The sequence below is a fragment of the Acinonyx jubatus genome, chromosome D2, assembly GCF_027475565.1.
Source record: "Acinonyx jubatus isolate Ajub_Pintada_27869175 chromosome D2, VMU_Ajub_asm_v1.0, whole genome shotgun sequence".
NCBI classification, from domain to species: Eukaryota; Metazoa; Chordata; class Mammalia; order Carnivora; family Felidae; genus Acinonyx; species Acinonyx jubatus.
The window spans coordinates 40477098-40499478 of NC_069393.1; the positions used below are offsets into that span (position 1 = coordinate 40477098).

The window sequence follows — 22381 nt, forward strand, 5'->3', positions numbered from 1 at the left end:
ACCTCAAATGGTTTGTCATACCCACATTGAAATGAAGCAGTTTTGATTTACTACAGTTGAGGTGGAAGAGAGATTGCTGAAGGTTACAAACTTGATTCTGCTTTTATTGTCTCACTAGAAGTTGAACTTGATGCTCCAGTAACCTCCTCGAATCTGTGTTTTTTCAAGTGTCTGTAATGCTCAGTGTTGGGCATACCCTTGGATAACACTTTCAGATGAGGAAGTTTGCAGAACACCTGGCTTGAAAGCAAGTTTTTAAGAAAGTTTTAAGTTTTAAGAATTAAAACCCGAAGTCAAACATTTTCCCAAATTATAAATGACCAGATCAGAATATAGAGAAGTGTTTTTATGAGTCATGAAGTATAAGAGGAAAGACTTCTAGAAAGAAAAAAAGCAGGGAAGAGAAATATTTCAGTGAATATGAATTCTCCCTTTGAATAAGAACATATATAAAAATGTGAATAAATGTATGATAACCCACTGCAAGATATGATAAGACTCAACGTTCCCTCTCTGACCTCATCAAAACTAGAGAAAAAATTCTCAAGATTTCGATGTTTCAACAGAAAGGAATCTAGAGATTCCTGATTGGTCTCCCCCACCTTCTCACTGTGAAGATTCAGGAGGAGAAATTCAATAAATAGCACTGGGGTAAATGGAGAGCCATATGAAACAATGTAGACAATTTTCCTATCAAAAACAACAATAAATTTCAAATGGATTGAATAACTAACTATAAAAAAGTTTTAAACTTTTAATAGAAAATATAAGACATTATTTTTATGATCTGAGCCTGAAAATATATACATTTAAAAATATAAGACAAAGTGAAATTGAGGCAGTCCAAGTTAGATCAAATTGATTTCCATTTCTCCTCATCAAACTCATGCCTTGAAAGAAAATAGAAATTATTTAGAAATATGTGTGGAATATTTAAAGTAATTGGCACCTAAATACAAAAAAATAACAATATTTTCAAAAAAGTAAAAGATCTTTAGTCCCCCCCTCCTTAAAATTTACCACGGTGCAATAAAACTAGAAACAAAGACAGGCGAAAAGGAATCCAAAGACATTCACATTAAAATGACCAAACAAAAATCCCTTCTAAATAAAGCCTGAGATCAAACCCAAAATCAAAACCACAGATTTGAGTCAATTAGAAAATAGTAACAATGGATAATCATCCTTTAGAAACTTTGTTAAAAAAGTATTCAGCCTAGAAATCTGAGAAAGATAAGCTATTTCTTAAGTTAAAAAAAATGAGAAACCACAAAAACAATTTAAAAGAGCATAAAAAGTCAATAAACTTTAAAAGGTAAAACTAATGTAATACGTAAAATGTTTGGTTCTATGAAAATTCCAATAATGGAATGAAACAATGACCTAGAAAACAGTGAAGAAAATATAAATGAATGCTTCTAAGTGTTTTTAAAGTAAAAAATTAACTTGGGGCATGTGGGTGGCTCAGTCAGTTAAGCCTCTGACTTTGGCTCAGGTCATGATCTCACAGTTCGTGGGTTCGAGCCCCGCATGGGGCTCTGTGCTGACAGCTGGAGCCTGGAGCCTGTTTGGGATTCCGTGTCTCCATCTCTGCCCCTCCCCTTCTCGTGGCCTTTTTCTCTCTCTCTCAAATGAATAGACATAAAAAAAAATTAAGTAAAAAACTGAATTAAAATTATAAAAATGTATATGTGTTAATAAAAATTTCAAATTCCCATTCTGAAAAAAAAAGAAACACAGCAAGAGTTATGAAATTAAAATTTTAAACGTGAAATAAAATTTTTTGAAAGTTTTACCAGTCCTCAAATTTTTTATAAAGATTTCATGTCATCTTCTTTATTTTGAAGCATAGAACATAGCATGTAAACCCAACTCATTTTATACAGTTAATACAAACCCGGTATGTAATCTGACAGTGAGAGCAGTAAATTAAACATTTAACTCAATCTCACTTATAAATAATAATGCAGCCATGTGGGAACCAGTCTCCTCCTTCTGTCTCCTCTCTCTCTTTCTCTCTCTCTCTATATATACATATTTATATTTATATTAACTATTATTAGAAATAATATATTTGTATTAACTATTATTTAACTATTAAAACGAATATATATGTGTATACATATGTGAATATATATGTGTGTGTATATATGTGTATATTTATATACACATTTATGTTTATATACACACATATATATTAATTTCTATTAATAGTTAAATAATAGTTAATAAAATAGTGTAACTCATATCTAATGATTCAACTCTTGTACTCAGTATGTTCAGTTATGACACTATGTTCTGTGTCGATCAAAGCTTATTAGTTTAAAAAATTTTTTTAGTGTTTTACGAGAGAGAGACAGAACGTGAATGGGGGAGGGACAGAGAGAGAGGGAGAACCAGAATCTGAAACAGGCTCCAGGCTCTGAGCTGTCAGCACAGAGCCTGACATGGGGCTCAAACTTGGGAATGACGAGATCATGACCTGAACTGAAGTCGGATGTCCAACCCACTGAGACACCCAGGTGCCCCAATCAAAGCTCACAGTGATTTTATCAACTAATTAGTTTTGTAGTGCTTTGCTCTTTTCTAGATAATTTTCTTGAAAATTCTCTATTATTTTCATTTTTATTCTCTAAGTTTTCCTAAGTTGCTTTCTAAGTTTCTTCTGTCTTGCAGATTTTATACTTTCTAAAATGATTACAGTTTTAATTAACTAAAGAAAAATACATGCACTTTTCATATAAAATACTTAGAAATATGTAATTATTATAAAAATTTCTGTAAAATTTGTTAAAAATAAGTGACATGTTAAAGTTGTAAGAAGATATTTTGTTTAATTTCAAAAGGCCTACTTCCAAAATGTTCATAATATGTATAGATCTTAAATTTGTATGCAGTATATATGTTCTAAGTTACTAATTTAGTATTACATATTATAGAACCTTTAAGATTTCTTTCAAGAATGGTTAATCAAGAAGCACTAGAAGTGTGTACAATTCAGATCATACATTGTGCATTTTAGAAAGTCCAAAACATTTCACATGCAATCAATCTTACAAATTCCAGAAGTGCCAGTCTTCAGTTTAAAAGTGAGTGTATAAATTGCATTCCCTGAAATGCATTTGGTCCTCATAATGACTTGTAGCCAATCTGTCCCTTGTTAGTGATGACATTAAACACTAACAAACAGGTTTTGGTGACACCTGTTTCTTGCCCATTGACTGCACTGATCACTTGAAAACCACACTTAGCTGAAACTTGGTAAACAAAGATGAGCCCCTCATGCAGAAAGAATGAATCTTAGAATATATTAAAAGGCTGTTATGTCATGACCAAGTAGGGCTTATTCCAAAGACATATGGTAATAACTGGTTAGCATTAGGCTATGCATTAATAAAAACATTTAATTACATTGGTAGACCTCAGGAAAAAGCCAGGTAATCATTCTGAAATACAGAAGGCATTAGGAAAATAAATATCTATTCCTCCTTAAAAACTCTAAGTGAAACATATTGAAAAGTACTTTTCTCCAGTAATAAAGAATAATTCAAAACAAGATTTGGACTGCTAAGACAAAGTAAAACAAAACTATTCTGGACAGATAACCAAAGCAATGACAAATAGCCAAAGCAATTAATATAGGTATAGATAAAGAATATTACCAATATATGCATTTAATGTTTTTTCTACCTGGAATCCCCAGGATAAATGAGAAACAATTAGATATGCTTTGTATGTTCAAAATGTTGGTTGATTTTAAAATTTTCCTAAAAATCATTTCATTTCCTTTTTAAAAATGTTTATTTATTTATTTTGAGAGAGAGAGAAAGAGAGCGTAAGTAGAGAGGCAAAGAAAGAGAGAGGGGGAGAGAGAGAATCCCAAGCAAGCCATGTGCTGTCAGCTCAGAGCCTGATGCAGGGCTCGAACTCACGAACTGCGAGATCACGACTTGAGCCAAAACCAAAAGAGTTGGACACGTAACCAACTTAGCCATACAGGAGCCCCAAAATAATTTCATTTCTTATATCTGAGCTGTCCAATTTGGTAGCCACTAAAAACATGTGGCTTTGGGCACTGTCTGAAATTTAGCTAGCCCAAATTAAGATGTGCTGCTATATGTATAAAATACATACTGGAATTCAAAGACTCCGTATGGAAAAAAGGATGTAAAATATCTCATTCTATTTTCTAAATTTTAAAAATATGTTGATTTATTTATTTTGAGAGAAAGAAAGCATGTGTGCATGCTCAGGCAAGCAGGGGAGGGGCAGAGAGAGAAAGAGAGAGAATCTCACCAACTGTGAGATCATGACCTGAGCTGAAATCAAGAGTCAGACACGTAACTGACTGAGCCACCTAGGCGCCCCTCTATTTTCTAAATTTTGATTACATTTTGAAATGATAATATTTTGGATATATTGAATTAAATATGCCAGTCAAAATTAATGCATCTGTTTCTTTTTAATGTGGCTATTATAACATTTAAAATTTCATATGTGACTTGAATATGACTCATCTTACATTTCTAGTAAACAGCACTGACTTACATAAATGAAATTTAAAAGAAAGAGATCATATGATAGGAAAATTGTTTCCTTTTATAAAGGCAATGCAGTCAGCAAAATCTAGGAATAAAAATTATAAAATAGTGTCTTAGTTTGCTCAGTCAGCTATAACAAATTACTATAGAGTCAGTGGTTTAAATGACAAACACTTTTCCTTCTCAGTTCCGAAGTCCAAGGTCAAAGTTCTGACAGATTCAGTTTTTGGAGAAGGATCTCTCCTTGGTTTGCAGATGGCAGCCTTTTTGTATTCTCACAGAGAGAGTATCAAGTTCTTTCATATCTCTTTTCATGAGGGCACTAATTCCATACGATAGTTCTAGCCTCATGACCAAATTACCTCCCAAAGGCTCCATCTCCAAATACCATTACACTGAGGGTTAAGGTTTCAAAGTATGAATTTTAAGGGGACACAAACATGCAGTCCATAGCAGATAATATAAGGGATGTGCAGAAGCTATTTTATTAAAACTACAGGAGCGCCTGGGTGGCTCAGTCAGTTAAGCAACCAACTTGGGCTCAGGTCATGATCTCGCAGTTGGTGAGTTTGAGCCGTGTGTTGGGCTCTGTGCTGACAGCTCAGAGCCTGGAGCCTGTTTCAGATTCTGTTGTCTCCCTCTCTGTTTGCCCCTTCCCCACTCCCACTCTGTATCTTTTTGTCTCTCAAAAATAAATAAACGTTAAAAAGTTTTTAAAACTACAAAACTATGTTTGGGGCTGTGTGTATGAGAGAGAGAGAAAGAGAGAGAGAGAGGATGGATTTACAACAAAGAGAGGTCCTGCCATGTTCTTGGTTTGTAGATGTAATGTATGACAAAGTTTAATTTAAATTACACTACCTAACACTTCTGATCTCGATGGGCACTAATTTCAAATTATCAATATTGTTAAGAGGGAAATGCTTGCAAAAGTGATTGGTAATTTAATACAAATTTACTAAACGTTTAATTTGGGAAGGGACTTAACGAACTATTTCACAGTTTATCAGAAAACAGACATGAGAAATTTGACATATATTTAATAAAATAGAAAACCAATGATTACTGTATTCCTTGTTTCCAGAACAAAAATTAGTACATACAAAAATTGAAAGATGAAGGTGATGTTTTAAGTTAGTGAGAAAAGAATACTATAATTTTAATGTGGGTGAACTAAGGACATGTAAGCAAAACAATAAAATTAGATCATTTTTCTCACAACAGAAAATAAATTTCAGGGGATTAAAGAGTTACAAATGATAACACAAAAAATCAATATAAGCAGTAAACTACCTAAATATGTGATCTGTGTTGAAAGGAGTTATATTTCAGCATGATGCAAGTGTGGAATTATAATGGAAAAGGTTACAAAGTAATACATAGAGAATTAAATAGGCTACATGGTTCAACCTCATGGGGTAGTAAAGAGATGCTTCCTTACAAACTAAAGGATGCTAAATATTCAGAAATTGAAACTAATGATCAGTTACTAAATGACCATTCACTAAATGATCACATTTTACTGGGAGAAATCGTAAACACTAGAGATTCAGCTTTAGGAAGGAAGTTACGATAAAGTAAAAAAACTCATGCCAGACTATCAATTAATTAATTGATTTTCTTTTTCTTTTTCCCTCATGCCAGTTCCCTTTGAAGGAAAATTGTTATTGAGAGAACTTAGTATCTTGAGATGAAATGCTAACAATATGGTAATGCCTATAAAAGTTTACTTTCTTGTAATAGGGAGCAAGGTTTGTAGGCTGAATTTTAGTTTGTGGAATGAATAAATATCTATCTGAGCATGAATTCGAAATATGTATCTGAACATGAATTATTTTGAAATGCCAGCTCTTAACTGCCATAGCAAGTCTTCTCTAAGTAATAAAATTTAATATCAGATTTGATTTCAACTCAGATTTTGTGTGTTCAAGGTTTTCATTTCATAAAGGATAATATTGCTTTGTAGAAGTTAGACACGATTACTTCCTATTTGATTGCTTTGATGTGCCTATTTCTTTGAACAAAAATCTCTTTTTAAATGTTCTTTTGATATATGAGCCCATGGTTCCAGTGAAATTACTCCTGAAAGCAAAATGTGATGAAGGCTTTAGAGTTTGCTACAAGTAGTTATTTCGATACATTTGCTGATATTTTCTTGATAGGCAATGAACCAGAATTTACTTAAATTTTTTTTTTCTATTGTGGATATACAAAAGTAAACAGCAGGCAGTGACTACTTTCCAAAGCAGCAAAACGATTTTGTTGCCAGGTTTTTGTTTTGCTTTTTAGTGGACCTTCTCATTTTTATTGTGATTCTTTTAATGTGGATACTGAAGACTGAAAAGGTCAGGCTAAACATTAACAAAATGAACAAAACTAAAGATTTAGAGAAACTATACTCCTTATGTACTTTCTTCTAGATTTTCTTGTATAGAATGGAAATTAACCTTAGGATGGTTTAGTTTAAGGATGAGGATGGATTTTATGATTTACTTAAAGTTGGTTAGTACAGTAGTAGCTCATTTAAATTTAGGTTTAAATGTTCTAGGGCAGCATTCTTTCCCTTCTCCAATATCAGTAATGTGGTCTTGGTAGTGGAGCTAGGATGGGGATATAGTTCTCTTGCAGTACAGCTCTTAGTAAACTATTCCTTCTTATTCTTTGCATATGTCTACTATATCAAGTAATCCACTGATAACCTTCATGTAATTAATGAAAAATATACGTGAATATTTAAGATGACCCTCTTTGCAAATTTCAAGTATAGAATACACTACTATTAACCATAGTCACATTGCTAGACATCATATCTCCTGAAATTACTCATCTTAAGCATTTTTACCACACATAAAACTACAGAAAATAGTAACTACGTGAAGTGATTAGATATGTTAATTAGTTGGATTGTGGTGATTATTTCACAGTATATGAAAATAGCAAATTGTACACTTTAAATATATACAGTTTTTATTTGTCCGTATTAACCTCAATAAAGCTGGAAAGAAAGGAAAATATATGTGTACATATAAATATATATCATGGGGCGCCTGGGTGGCAGTCTGTTAAGCGTCTGACTTCAGCCAGGTCACGATCTCGCGGTCTGTGAGTTCGAGCCCCGCGTCAGGCTCTGGGCTGATGGCTCGGAGCCTGGAGCCTGTTTTCGATTCTGTGTCTCCCTCTCTCTCTGCCCCTCCCCCATTCATGCTCTGTCTCTCTCTGTCCCAAAAATAAATAAACGTTGAAAAAAAATTTTTTTAATAAAAATAAAAAAAAATAAATATATATCGATAAGTATATTCATCATTCAGACCATATGTTTGACTTGTCGCTTTACCAAGTATGGTTATTAGCAGCCTTCTTTTCTTCATCTCTCCTCTGCTCTTCTGTCTTCCCATATCTGGTGTTTCTTAATAACACTTAAATGTTCTGTAACTACAAACATGTCTTCCTTGCCTTCTTCATGGATGTATCTTAAAAGCTGGAACTCTATGAAGAGCATTCATACAGTGCTAATGGTTTTATCTGCTGCAAAGCTACAAAGCTGGGTTTCTTGGAGTATCTAACAGCTCGTAATCCTCAACTTCCCTAGTGACCGGTTATTTTCACTGTTCTCCAGCAGCCCTCTGTCTCCAGCCTCCTTCTGTACAGCTTCCTTCTCAATCTGCCGCCCAGCTGGCCTCCTGGGACTTCCTGTTACTGTTGTCCCGGCTTGCAGATGTCATTTTCTGATTTCCTTCACTTCCTCTTTAAAATTTTGCCTTCCCTCCTTTGGCTAAAGTAGTGGCATGTGTCTTGAGTATCACTAGTGTGTCTGAATTGGTCTTCATTCTGTGCTCACACTAGCTGGGGTAATTTAAAATTTCTTTTGACAGGCTCTTTTAATCTAGAGTTTTTGATTTGTGGGCTCTGTGAAACATATTATTTTCTGGATGCTTTTCTTGTCTTCAGGTTCTTATTTTCTGTTCTCTCCTTTGCAAATTTCTCTTGGTTGGCTATAGGACTTCCTGGGTTGATTTTCTAAATCTTTTTATTCCCTTTCATCTTTTCCCAATCTTTTGTCAATTTTCCTTATTTATTGGGAGATTTCTTGATCTTTCTACACTTTTATTAATTCACTTTATTTTATTTATTTATGCATTTATGTACATATGTATGTTAAGTTTTATTTATTTAAGTAATCTCTACACTTAATATGGGGCTTGAACCCAGGACCCTGACATCAAAAGTCACATGCTCTTCTGACTGAGCCAGCCAGGTGCCCAATTCTTTTTATTTTAAACACACTATTTTCATTTTTGAAAGCTCTTTCAGATTCACTGATTTTTCCTTACCTCAGGAATTTTAACAGATTGAATGAATAAGATACTTTTTGGATTCTCTCTGTGGACATTACTGTTGGCAATTGGTGTTTTCTTTTTTTTTTAATTTATTTTTATTTGCTTATTTTGAGAAAGAGAGAGAGTGCATGAGCGGGGAGGGGCAGAGAGCAGAAGAGAGAATCCCAAGCAGGCTCTGCTCTGTCAGTGCAGAGCCCAATGAGGGACTCAAATTCACAAACGATGAGATCATGACCTGAGCCAAAATCAAGAGTCAGGTGCTTAACCAACTGAGCCACCCTGGTGCCCCAGGTGTTTTCTTATTTTCTGTGAATCATCTCTGTGATCTCTGTGAATTATCTGTCTCCATGAACCTCATGTTGAATGTTTGAGAGCAAGGCACGAGGAACCCATTTGCTACTCTGTGTAATATGTGGTGCTAGCCCACTTAGGGTCTTCATTTTAGGGTGCTTGGCTTAGAGCTGATGTCATTCTGGGGGCCCCCAAATGTCAGAATGTCATTGGAGTCACAATTATACTATAGAATTGCCTTCCAGTCTCTATCTAAGGCTACAGGCCTGGCTTCTGACTCATCTGAGACAGGAGTAGGGGCAACAGGTAGGAAATATTTCTAGTTCTGTACATAGTTTTTCCCCCCCTCCCCCTCGCACCCTGGCACCATCATGTGTACAGCCATGGGACTTCCTCACACTCTCCTGGGCTAGGTAGGCTCTTTTTCAGTCCCAAGTCTCTGTGGTCTCACTGGGAGCACTATCTCACTTTTCAGTTGTGTCCTATGCAGCTGCTTCCTCCATCCCGGGGCAATAATTACTGCACTTTCATGGACTTGCTGCCTTCCAGAATTTGCTGAAATTTCTTCCACCCTGACAGTTCTTTAGCAATATCTTGTTTGTTGTGGACTTATGACATGTTGATTTTTGTACTTAGATTTTCATTGGGTCCTAGGAAGGAAAGAAAATACATGAATGTGGTCAATCCCCCCATCTTTAAGCAGAAATTATCTTCGAGATTTAAAATTCCATGTTAATAACCTAGTGCCAACTAATTGTAGAGATTCCCATCATGTCAAACATCCACATATTCCTTTTTTCAGCCATAGTGCCTAGCATCAATCTCTGAATTTATACAGACAATACATTCATTAAAAATTATTCTTCTATTGATAATTAATGTCACTGACTATTTTAATGGTATGAAATACTTCACTTTAAATGGAATTTCATTCTATCTATTTCATCTGATTAAAATAGATTTTCCAGATTCTCAAACTATTTAAAGTAAACACAAAAGTGTTTGTCAGAAAATACATGTTGCAAGAATGGAAATAGCTTTTGCTATTGAGTACTTACATTTCTGAAGTTCAAGTTTCTTGCAAAAGTTAAGCTTAACTCTCAAGGAATTTGAGCATGGAACAATATGAAACAAGTGTATAATTGTTGACTTTACATGTATTTAAGATCCTATACCTTAAAGGGATGCCTGAGTGGCTCAGTCGGTTGAGTGTCTGACTCTTGATATCAGCTCAGGTCATGATTTCACAGTTTGTGACTTCAAGCCCCACATCGTGCTCTGTGCTGACAGTGCAGAGCCTGCTTGGGATTATCTGTCTCCCTCTCTCTCTGCCCCTCCCCCACTCATTCTCTCTGCCTCTCTCAAAAATGAATAAACTTAAAAATTAAAAAAAGATCCTATACCTTAGAAAGCAATCACTAACAAAAATGACATTCTTTTTTTTGTTTGTTTTGAATGTTTATTTATTTTTGAAGGAGAGAGAGACAGAGTGTGAACAGGGGAGGGGCAGAGAGAGACAGGGAGAAACAGAATCTAAAGCAGGCTCCAGGCTCTGAGCTGTCAGCACAGAGCCCGATGCGGGGCTCAAACTCACGAACCATGAGATCATGGCGTGAGCAGAAGTCAACCACTTAACTGACTGAGCCACCCAAGCAACCCCAAAAATTACATTCTTTTTTTAAGTTTTTTTTTTTAATGTTTATTTATTTTTGAGACAGAGAGAGACAGAGCATGAGTGGGGGAGGGTCAGAGAGAGAGGGAGACACAGAATCTGAAACAGGCTCCAGGCTCTGATCTATCAGCACAGAGCCCGACGCGGGGCTCGAACTCATGGACCGCAAGATCATGACCTGAGCCGAAGTCGCACACTTAACCGACTGAGCCACACAGGCGCCCCCCAAAAATGACATTCTAACAAACAAACATGACATCACCTTTGTCAGCTTTTGAAGGCTAAAGATGAAATCCTCCAAATCATATCTAAATTATGCAGAACATTTTAACACATAGAGAAAACAGAAACAACCTGTGAGATATGATTATCATTACCAAGCATTTTAAGGTTTTTTGTTTGTTTTTCTGAGCTAATTCTAATTTTTGATGCATAGCACACTATGATATTACATAATTTGCATATGGCTTGGTTTTTTTTCTTTTTGTGCTCTCACCCTAGAATACCTCAAACACTACTGCAGAAACTGAGCCTATTTATATATTTGAAATCCTCGTTTCCATACTTCCTACTGACATTGGCTGATAACTAGAGAAAATATACTTTCAAAAGACCTTAATCATTTGACTGAAATTTCAGATGTGCCCTCTAATGAATTCTGTGTTGAATTGTGACTGTTGCCTTAGTCTGTTTGGGCTGGAGTAATAAAACACCACAGACTGGGTAGCTTATAAACAACAGAAATTTATTTCTCACAGTTCTGGAGGCTTGAAGTCCAAGATCAAGACGCCAGCATATTTGTTGGAAGAGGGCCCTCTTGCTGGTTGTAGACTTCTTAATTTGCCCTCACATGGTGTACAGGCTAGGGAGCTCTATGGGGTCTCTTATATAAAAGCACTGATTCCAGTTGTGAGAATTCTACCCTTCTGATTTAAGCAACTCCCAAAGGCCGCGCCTCCTAATTCCATTACAATGGGTATTAAGATTTCCACTGGAGTTTTGGGAGAGCAACCTTCAAACTACAGCAGCAGTAGGGGTGCCTGAATGGCTCAGTCGGTTAAGGGTCTGTCTGACTTTGGCTCAGGTCATGATGTCACAGTTCATGGGGTTTGAGCCCTGTGTCAGGCTCTGTGCTGACAGCTCAGAGCTAGAGATTGCTTTGAATTCTGTGTCTCCCTCTTTGCCCCTTGCCCACTTGCACTCTGTCTCTCGCTCTCAAAAATAAATAAACATTAAAATAATTTAAATAGATTTGTGTAATTTTCGAAAACTACAAGAAATTATTATAGTATTGAAAGATATTCTGGGATATCTTTTTCCTTAAATATAATTGGAGTAAAGCAGTTCTTGTGACTATAATATTTATTTAGGATACATCTGAGTTGGATTATTGATTTTGATGTATATTTATTCCTCACAGTGAGGCAGACCAGGATTATAAGACTAAATTTTAAGTCCCAGCTCTGGAAAGTCAGAATATGAAACATATTGGCTTAAGTCAAAAAGTTTGAGTCTCTCTTTTCTCCTCTATTATGCATGGATTGGTATAATTCTTTCTAAATTGTATGTGTATTACCAAATGTAATGGTTGTTTTGGTACTCTTGAACTCATTTTTTGTTACACAACATTTTTGCACTCATAAACATGTAAATAATGCAGTACTTGAGAATGGTTAAGATTCCTTTGATGAAGAATTTGCTTTGCCTGAATTAGAAGCCAGCTAATTTATAACATGATGCAGACACAGCCTTCATTTTTATAAGGTTTTAATCCTGCAATTATAATTTAGCAATAATAAGATTTTTAAAAATTGGAAAAAAAGATTTTTAAAAAATGAAATATTCTACAAGTAGTACAAGATGTAAATCTATATAAAGCAACCATGAACTCTGGTTCTTTAATAAATAGAATAAAAATGAGTCATTATATTACTCTTATTTGTTTTATTTACATCCTTTTATTAGCATGAATATCAAATAACAGTATGAATATGCATGGTATTTTAACTACATTAAATTATAAATGTGAAAGTTTTGAATTTTAATGATTATAATGATTTAGGAAAGCCTCTCAAAGTTTCCATTTCTTTTTTTCTTTTTTCTGCTCAAGTATTTGAGAAAAATGGGTAGGTGTTTCGAGAATCTGAGCATAGCTTACAAAACACTATTTCCAGTGATGACCCCATTTTTTAAAACCTAAATGTGGACAAAACCACATTTTTACACTGGGCTCTATTTCTGGAACATGTTTTTCTTCAAATGCCTAATACGATAATAGTCTTATAAAATGACCACTATAAGAGGGAGAGAGCCGAAGCATAGGAGACTCTTAAAAACTGAGAGCAAACTGAGGGTTGATGGGGGGTGGGAGGGAGGGGAGGGTGGGTGATGGGTATTGAGGAGGGTACCTTTTGGGATGAGCACTGGGTGTTGTATGGAAACCAATTTGACAATAAATTTCACATTAAAAAAAAAAGAAAAAGAAAGAAAAATAAAATGACCAATACAAATGGAACCACTGGTTTGTGTAAAAATATGTCTCCTTTAGGAGGTAGCTTAGGTCTCCCTTCTAGATGAGCTGAAGGACATTCTTTTTTATTTACTTATTTATTTTTTAATTTAAATCCAAGTTAGTTAACATATAATAACGATTTCAAGAATAGAATTTAGTGTTTCATCACTTTATCTATAATACCCAGTGCTCATCCCAACCAACCAGTGTCCTTAATGCCCCTTGCCCATTTAGCCCATCCCCCCACCCAACACCCCTCAGTCTGTCCTCTGTATTTTAGAGTCTCTTATAGTTTCTCTCCCTCTCTGTTTTTATATTATTTTTGCTTTCCTTCCCTTATGTTCGTCTTTTGTAACTTAGATTGCACATACAAGTGAAGTCATACAATGTTTGTCTTTTCCTGACTGATTTATTTTGCTTAGCATAATACATTCTAGTTCCATCGACATTGTTGCAAATAGCAAGATTTCATTCTTTTTGCTGACTGAGTTATATTCCATTGCGTATATATGTATATATACCACATCTTCTTTATCCATTCATCAGTCGATAGACATTTGGGCTTTTTCCATACTTTGGCTATTGTCAATAGTGCTGCTAAAACCATTGGGTTGCATGTGCCCCTTTGAAACAGCACTCCTGTATCCTTTGGATAAATACCTAGTAGTGCAATTGCTGGGTCATGGTAGTGCTGTTTTTATTTTTTGAAGAGCCCCCCAACTGTTTTCCAGAGTGGCTGCAGCAGTTTGCATTCCCACCAGCAGTGCAAAAGGGTTCCTCTTTCTCTGCATCTGAGGGACATTCTTAAAGCAGGAAGGGAAGACTAAAAAGTCCTCTGACCAGAGGTGAAAAGAATAAAACACTAGGAACGTGTTCTGGCAATCAGAACACATTGCATTGTTAAGTAGGCCCTAACTTCAGAAGGACAGAGTTGAGTGGCACTGTAGGCTGAGATCAATACCCGTCTCACGATAAGGCTGGCAAGAAACTCTTTGTCTTTTTAGAGCCAGCTGGAGTACAAATTAAGACTGTCTTTTGTGTACTATATAAAGGAACAGACTACTCAAGATCTTTAGGGAAAATTGAGTTTGGGTCTCTCCAATGAGATATTTATGAGAATGAGGAGCAAAAGAAATTAGTAGTTTCTTCTTAAAGGTTTCAAGTGAGATCTTGGCATGGACTCCCTGAGCTAGGTCTAGTAGAAGGACTTCTATCTGCTGATTTGTAGGGCAAATATTCTAGAACTGATGATCCAAGGATTTTCCCTTGGCTCCTGGATAGCAATGGAAGATCATGCAAGGGTCTCAGTATATCTAACTGAATTAATTAGGAAAGAGCAAAGCATGCCAGATAGATTAACATTATAGAATTTGGCACACTTTTCCCAGAGTTTCATTATTTTTCTTCTCAAACAAGTTGTTCATCTTGAAGAAAATAGAAACAATATGAGCTAAAATATGATAGACAATTGCTGAACTTTCATCTTTGATGATTTGATTTAGTCATATATATGAGGTATTCTTTCTAGTGGTAAAAAATAAAGTGTTTTCAAATGTTAAAAAATAAAAAGAAGACATAAAAATAAGGCCAATATTTTATTATGTTGGCCTGTGGTATCTGGATTTAAATGATAGATCTACAATTGGTGAGCTTGGGTTCCTTTCTGGGGTATGTAATGATATCTCACATTTGCTGGTCAGGCTCGTTTACCTGTGGACTCTCGTTATCCCAACAGTCTAGCTGATCTTTAGAGGTGTAGCAATTATGTGAGTTTGTCTATCTATGATGGTCCATGGTGAGAGGAAAAATGTTCTTAGAACTTACAGGATGTCAACTTATTCACTTACTTTTTCATTCCATTACTCATAAAACTTGCTAATGTCCCCCTAATGCTGGGTGCTTAGCTAGTTTCTCCTGATTCGACAAAGAGGTCAGTTGATTACTGTATTATAACATAAGTGACCGAGATACCAATGTGTCCTGTTCAGTAATATCTCAAATGAAGAATATTTAAAACTGCATTCATGATTTTTTTCCTCCCAAACCCATTCTGCTTCCTCTGGCATTTATATCAATATTCACTCTGTTGGGATTCACCTTCAATTTCTCCTTTTTTTTTTTCTTACACCCCTGTCCAAATAAACCACCAAAGTTTATATATACTCCATCCAAACCACTTCACAAATCTAATTCTTCCTTCAATGCCACTACTTCGTTTCAGACCACCATCCACTGTCATTGGATTATTAGTATAATGTCCCAAACAGCCCCTCAAGTCTTGCTGGTCTCTAATCTATACACAGGGATGTCCTTCTATCCTCATTTCAAGTCTACTGGTTCTTTCTTATATAGTGTTCATTCTGAGTCCTCCAATGCCTTTTTAAATTTTGGTTATTGAATTTTTCAGTTCTATAACTTTACTTTTACTATTTTATATTTTCTACTTTTTAGTGAGATTTTTGGTTTCAAGGATATTTGTAGTTGCACAATGAAGCAATTTTATGACTACTTTATAATCTTTGTCAAATAATTCTAATGTCTGTGTCATGTCTATTTTTTTTTTCATTCAAGCTATGATTTCCCTAGTTCTTGGTATGACAATTGCTTTTTCATTAAAACCTGGACATTTTGGCTATTAGGTTGGGAAACTCTGGATCCTAGTAAAATCCTTTATTTTCACAAGCAATCCCTTTTTTATATTTAGCGTGCAGATACTGACCTACTTTTTTGAGCTACAGTTCTAATGACAACTTAATTTTCAGAGGTTTTGAGATGCTATTTTTCATCTGCTTTGTTTGCCCGGTAGCACTGGGTCCTCTGCTGATCCCTGCTGGTGCCATATGTGAAGCAAAAAATATTTCCCCAGGCTGGACTTCCCTGTTCTCTAGGTCCTGGGAGAGCATTTTCCAATCTGGCCTGTGTTTGTCTATGAGCCCTGATTTAATCCCTGCCTGAGCTTCTGGGCCACCTGGGCCGGCTGTCCAGTGTCTCTGGAAGGAAGGGAGGGGGGAAAGGGACTCAAGTCCCGGGGGCAGAGAGGACTCTCCTTGGCTTCTTGTTTCCGGGACTCCAGTTCAATCAGGGAAGGAAGGGGCCTACCTGGGCTGCTTTCTCCTATGGTTCGGGATTCATGAGATGCCAGAACTTGATCTGCTGGTGGTGTGGGGATTGGAGTGGGAATTGGAAGATGTTGGGAATTGTCGCAGTGTTGTTCCTCCAGTCCTGTGGTCCCTAGCCAGTCTGCCTTCCTCTTTCCACCTTTCATTGTCCTCCTATGTTTGCCTGCTGTGTCATAGATAGGGTTTGTAGTTGTACTTAGATGGGAGAAATAAAGAATAATGAGTCTATGCCATCTAGTTCACATAAGTGGTTAAGGCTGTCTTTCTAAAACACACATTCCTGTTACTCTTGACTTAAAAATTGTCCGTTAATGCCCATTGCTCTAAGATAAAATCAATGCCCCTAAACAGACCTTAGCAATTAGGACTCTGCTACATGTAATAGAAGACAAAATTCAACAAATAATCAATAAATCCTGTATTTTGGCTTGTATAACTGCAAAGTTCAGAGCCTTCAGGGAAGGCTGCATTCCAAGCTCTAACCACACAACCAGAACCGGTCTCTGGTTGGCTTTGCTTCTTCTGATTTGCTCTCTCATAATATTTCTAAGATGGCTGACAGTTTTCTTGAGCTGTCATATTCAGGTTCATGCTCCCCAAACAAGGACAATATCTTTACACCCTCTCTTACCTCTCCACCGAACACACACAAACACCAATCAAAAAGTCTACAAGTCCTGAATTTCATTCTGATAAGTCTTTCTAAGTATACACTCTTGAGTGTGTGATGGGGCCAGACAGGCTTCCTCTTACCCCTCTTTCCTAATGGCTGGATTAATCAATCCTTCCTGAAGTGCATGTACTATGAGAAAAGAAAAGTCAGAATATCTGTTATTTTAAGATAGGAGTGGATGCATCAGGACAAACACATCAAAATGAACAAATGAACAAAAACACTTACAAGTGTCATTTTAGTATTTCAAATACCTCTCACATCTCTATCCTGCTTGCTTTGTTAACTCCAACTCTCCTGGTGTATCTTCTTTTTCTCCAAACAAGCCATTCAGAATTGTCTTTGACTTTTTAGATATGCCATACTTTTTGCATCTTTGGAGCTAGGGCCATGCTTCTGTCTTGGCTCAGAACACTCAACCCCCTCCTCCAACCATCTCTCCTCCACACATACATTTCTTTTTTTGTATGTTTACTTCTAAGTGTTGGCTCTCATTTCAGGACTGAGTCTGCAGCTGTTCCTCAGCCTCAGAACTAGGGGATGCCACAGTGATTTTGCACCCTCCCTGACTTCTTTCAGCACAATATGCACTCCACCCCACTGCAGTGGCCAATTACCATAGTTATGCCCTTTGCTAGCTTGTAAGGGCAAAATTGAGTCTCATTCACAACTTCATCTTCATGACCTAACAAAGTGCTTCTTGAGCAGTCAATCCATTTTAAAGGACCCTACGTGAGTATATCATGCTATAAATGCATAAAGAAGAGCGCAGTTATAATGTGTAGGTAAACCAGGAGTATTCTGGGGAGATGCTGCACTTTGAAAAAGGAGGAGGAATTTCCTGGGACTTAGAAGTTACAGAAAGGCATTTCAGGAAGTAGACAGTTTATAGGGACAGGCAAATACAATAGGTATGCACCTGTTTGTTTTGTTTAGTTTTCTTTAGTTTTTTTCTAAAATGAGACTGAACAGTTTCCTTTGTCCACACGGACATTATTCATCTGCAGTTGCAAATCCTGGCTGCAACTGCTTAGGTAGGCCTAAGTTTGAAATTGGCATTTTGCAGCTCCTTGGGGTCCACCTGGCATTGCCTGATCTTGCTTGTTACAACCCTTCTTTCGATGTGTAGGAATGAAGAATGAGTATCAATGTATCTGAATGTCAAAACTCAAATACAAATGTCAAGACCATTCCGCATCACTGGCTGTTTTGAATTCTTGTACAGGCCACAAGACTGGGGAGAACCACTCAGGTACTCCGGGTATAACAAACCTAGACTTCAGGAAAGTGGCATTTTTCTTATACCATACAACCACAGACAGAATCATATAGCTAAAGAAATAGAGTTGAAAATTGCTTAAGAATTTTAAGAGTACTTCCTATAAAATGAGTTCAGAAAGTTGCTCGAGCAACAGTAATCACACTTTATACATTTTGTGTTTGTTCTTGGTTGCAATTAAATAATCTAGCATTGTTACTGTTGCTTCCTTGCTTGAGAGTAAGAGAAACTGAAATTATTCACTAGGAGAAGTTTTTGGTTGATCTTGTGTTATGACTATCAACAGATAGAATTATATAAAGACAAGAAATTACCAGAGCTTCCTTGATGCTGTTGTATCCTAAAGGAGAATAAAATATTTGTCATTTGAAAAGAAAAAGGAGAAAATAATATGTATTAAGGCTTCTGTTTGAACCAGCAACTAAGTATGTAAGTATGTTATTCCCTGAAGGCATGCATGTGTACCCACCACCTACATTTATCAAATGTATCAAATAACGTCAAGTAATATTTTACAATATTTACTTCAGAAGAATTACTTAAGAGAATAGAAAATTGTAGTTACATGTGCAGCTTCCTACTTCCTGGATGAGATATTAGAATCTCTTTAGGTTTATCTTACTTGGAGTTCATTGAGCTTCTGCCCTATGTAAATTAATGTTTTCAACAAATTTGGTGAGTTTTTCAGTCATTATTTCTTTGAATACTTTTTTCGCTTCATTTTCTCCCTCTTCTTATGGGACTTCAATTATGCATATGCCAGTACGATGTATGGGGTCCTTCAGGTTTCTGAGGCTCTTTTTTCTCATTCTTTTTTTGCTTCTGTTCCTCAAACAGTGTCAACTGAGTTATCTTCAAGTTCCTTACTTTTTTCTACTACCTACTGAAATCTCTTGTCAAAGTCTTCTAGTGAATTGATCATTTCAGGTGTTGCACATTTCAATGACATATTTTCCATTTGATTCTTTTTGTAATTTCTACATCACTATTTACAGTCTCTATTTTGTGAAACACTGTTCTCAGACTTCATTTAATTATTATTTTTTTTAAATGTTTATTTATTTTTGAGAGAGACAGAGACAGAATGTGAGTGGGTTAGTGGCAGACAGAGAGGGAGATACAGAATCCAGAGCAGGCTCCAGTCTCCGTGATGTCAGCACAGAGCCCGATGCAGGGCTTGAACTCACAAGCTGTGAGATCATGACCTGAGCCGAAGTTGGTCGCTCAACTGACTGAGCCACACAGGCGCCCCTCATTTAATTATTTTGATAGAGATTTCTGTAGTTCCTTGAATATATTTATGCTTACTGACTTAAAATTTTTTTTATTAAGTCCAACATCTGGGCTCACTCAGATTTCTATTAACCATTTTGCTTTTTTTCTTTTATGAGCCATACTTTCTAGTCTGAAAGATGAAAACTGGACATTTTAAATAACATAAGGTGGCAACCCTGGGAATCAGATTCAGCCTCATCTGCAAGTTTTTTTCATTACTGCTGCTCATTACTGTGTTTTGTTTGTTTGGTGACTTACTTGGAATATATTTTTTTCTTTTTGTTTCCTTTTTAAAAATCAGGTATAATATTTTAATTCAGGTATACATTATATTAGTTTCAAGTGTACAATGTACATCACATATACACTATAAAATGGTATTGTAGTGCATATTTGAAGGTTGCTGGGAAGGGTAGATCTTGAATCTTCTTATCACAAGAAGAAAATTAGATGATAGATAAGTAGATAGATAGATAGCTAATAGATAAACTTTGGGGATAACTTTTTAATAGTGATGTATGGTTACTGACTTATTAAGGAATATTTCTTTAAAGTTCTTTATCCTGTGCTGTCACTGAAGTCTCTTCACCATTAACTTAATAACCAGCTATTTTTTTTACAGAGATGTCCTTAAATATCTTGAATCAACAACTCTCCCTTCCTTTGCCAAAGACCCATGTATGTTTTGGAACAAGACTCCGATGCCCCTACAAGATACTTTGCAACCCTGCAATCGCCTTCAACTCTTGCTCTTGCAAAAGGCTCACTATCAGCCAGAGATGAGCAGTCTAGGTCTTCTCAGATCTTGTGCACAGCTCTACGCATATGCACAGCATTCTAGATCCTCAAGAACTTGATGGAAATCTTCAATGCCTTGATGGATACTTCTCCCCTCCCCCCCATTTTCTTCTTAAGTCTTTGGCCAGCTTGTGTTGCTGCCTCAGGCAACCACAATCAATGTTGAATAATTGCAGCTAATTGATTTGACAAACTCCATAGGCACAGGATTCTCCTTACTAAACAAGCTCTGAGCCAGGTCAAATAAAGAGTAGTCCTATATGTGGGACAAGCCAAATAGTGATAATTTTCTAGTTCTGGATTTCTGGGGATCTGAAAACCCTTTCCACTTCTTCCAGTGGCTGCTGGGTTTCTTTTTATCACAGCTTCCATGATTGCTACATGTTAGTTCTTAAGGCTGCCACAGCGATGAGTAGGTGATGGGAATAGAGCTGGTTAAAATGAGACAAAGCTTGCTGTTCTTACCAAGCCTTGGGTTAATTTTCAGAGTTTTGGAAAAGTTTATTTTTTATAATTTTAGCAAATTATAATTTATAATTTCATAGATTTAATGGAAGAGTGGTGTTTTGGAGCTCCTTACCTTGGAAGTTACTTCTCTCCTAGGTTTTAAATGTTCCTAGAGATTCAGCAAAACACATCTTGATGTGAATTTATCTTCAGTTTTTCTGCTAGATGTTCAAAGGGCATTTTAAATTTGATTTATATATTCTTTAATTCTGAAAATCTTTTTTTCTATTTTTTCTTCAAATATTGCTCCTCTGTCATTCTTTTTTTTTTCTAACCTTCTAGAGTTTCTTTTGCTGCATCTTAGAGTCTTTCCTCATCTCTCTCATATGATATTTTCTTGGTACTGGTCTTGCTATTGCATTCTGAGTGAAATTTTAAATATTATCTTCCAACTTACAAGCCTTTCTTATACTGCAACCAGGTTTTTTTTTCATAATGAAGTTTTTCCATCCTCTGTATATTTGATTTGCTCTTTCCAAAATCTACCTGTAAAATCAGAGTTTGTATTTCTCATCATTTTTGTTTTACAATTCCTTTTTTTTTTGAAAACTAAACTTAAAAAAAAAACCTTTTTCTCCTGAAGCAGTCTTCTATAACTCAAAAAAATTGTCATTCCATCTGGAGTTAATTCCCCTTCTGTGTGTTGGATGTGATGGTTGTAATTTTAGCACTGCATTTCATAATGAATTTTGGAATTTGGATTTATTGACTCATTTTTGAGTGGGATATTGTTTTGCTTCATTTTCACTTTTCCTTTCTGTTTATGCTGACTTTTTCCTGCTTACAAAAACCTTAACCTGTAGTACACACACACACACACACACACACACACACATTGTTACAGTGTGATTGGACATGACCATGCTAACTGCATTAGGGGTATGGCAGATTAGTCACCAACCAGGAGGCATCTGTTTGTGTCTTATTGTGAGGCTCTGGCTGTCATCTCCCTGGGTATGTAGCTACCTAAACACTAGAACTCTGGGAAGTATGCAGTGACACACTCTCCTCAACCCATCATTTTCTAACCTTCACTGATCCAGGCATTGATCAGAATAACATAAGTTATATTTCGATGACTAATGACCCCACTATTTCTCTGGCATTAAAAAAAAAACATTTTCATTTCTCATTTACATTAATGTCTGCTCTGGGTGTGGTGACTATGTTTCTTTATCACCTTCATTTGGAGACCCTGACAGATGGGATTTTCTATTTCTTGGTCAAGGGAATATGGAGAAACTGGTCACTGGCTCCTAAAGCTTCTTCTACAAAGAGTCATATCACTTTTGCTTACATTGCTTTGGCTTGAGCAAGTCATAAGGTGAAGTCTCACATTAATAACAGAAAAGTGGATTTTTCTCCCAAGAGGGTTAA

The 22381-nt window shown here is 36.0% G+C and overlaps 1 protein-coding gene and 1 long non-coding RNA gene across 11 annotated transcripts in view; one reads left to right on the forward strand and one right to left on the reverse strand.

The window, feature by feature from the left end:
* The window catches only part of NRG3 (neuregulin 3), a 1044350-nt gene that overhangs the window by 829569 nt on the left and 192400 nt on the right, over window positions 1-22381 (forward strand). The gene's annotated exons all lie outside the window — the stretch shown is intronic.
* Window positions 9505-11752, reverse strand: LOC128312572 (uncharacterized). The gene is made up of 2 exons (XR_008292041.1): window positions 11598-11752; window positions 9505-9819 (listed from the first exon to the last, which is right to left on the reverse strand). It is a non-coding gene; the product is annotated as an uncharacterized LOC128312572 (long non-coding RNA).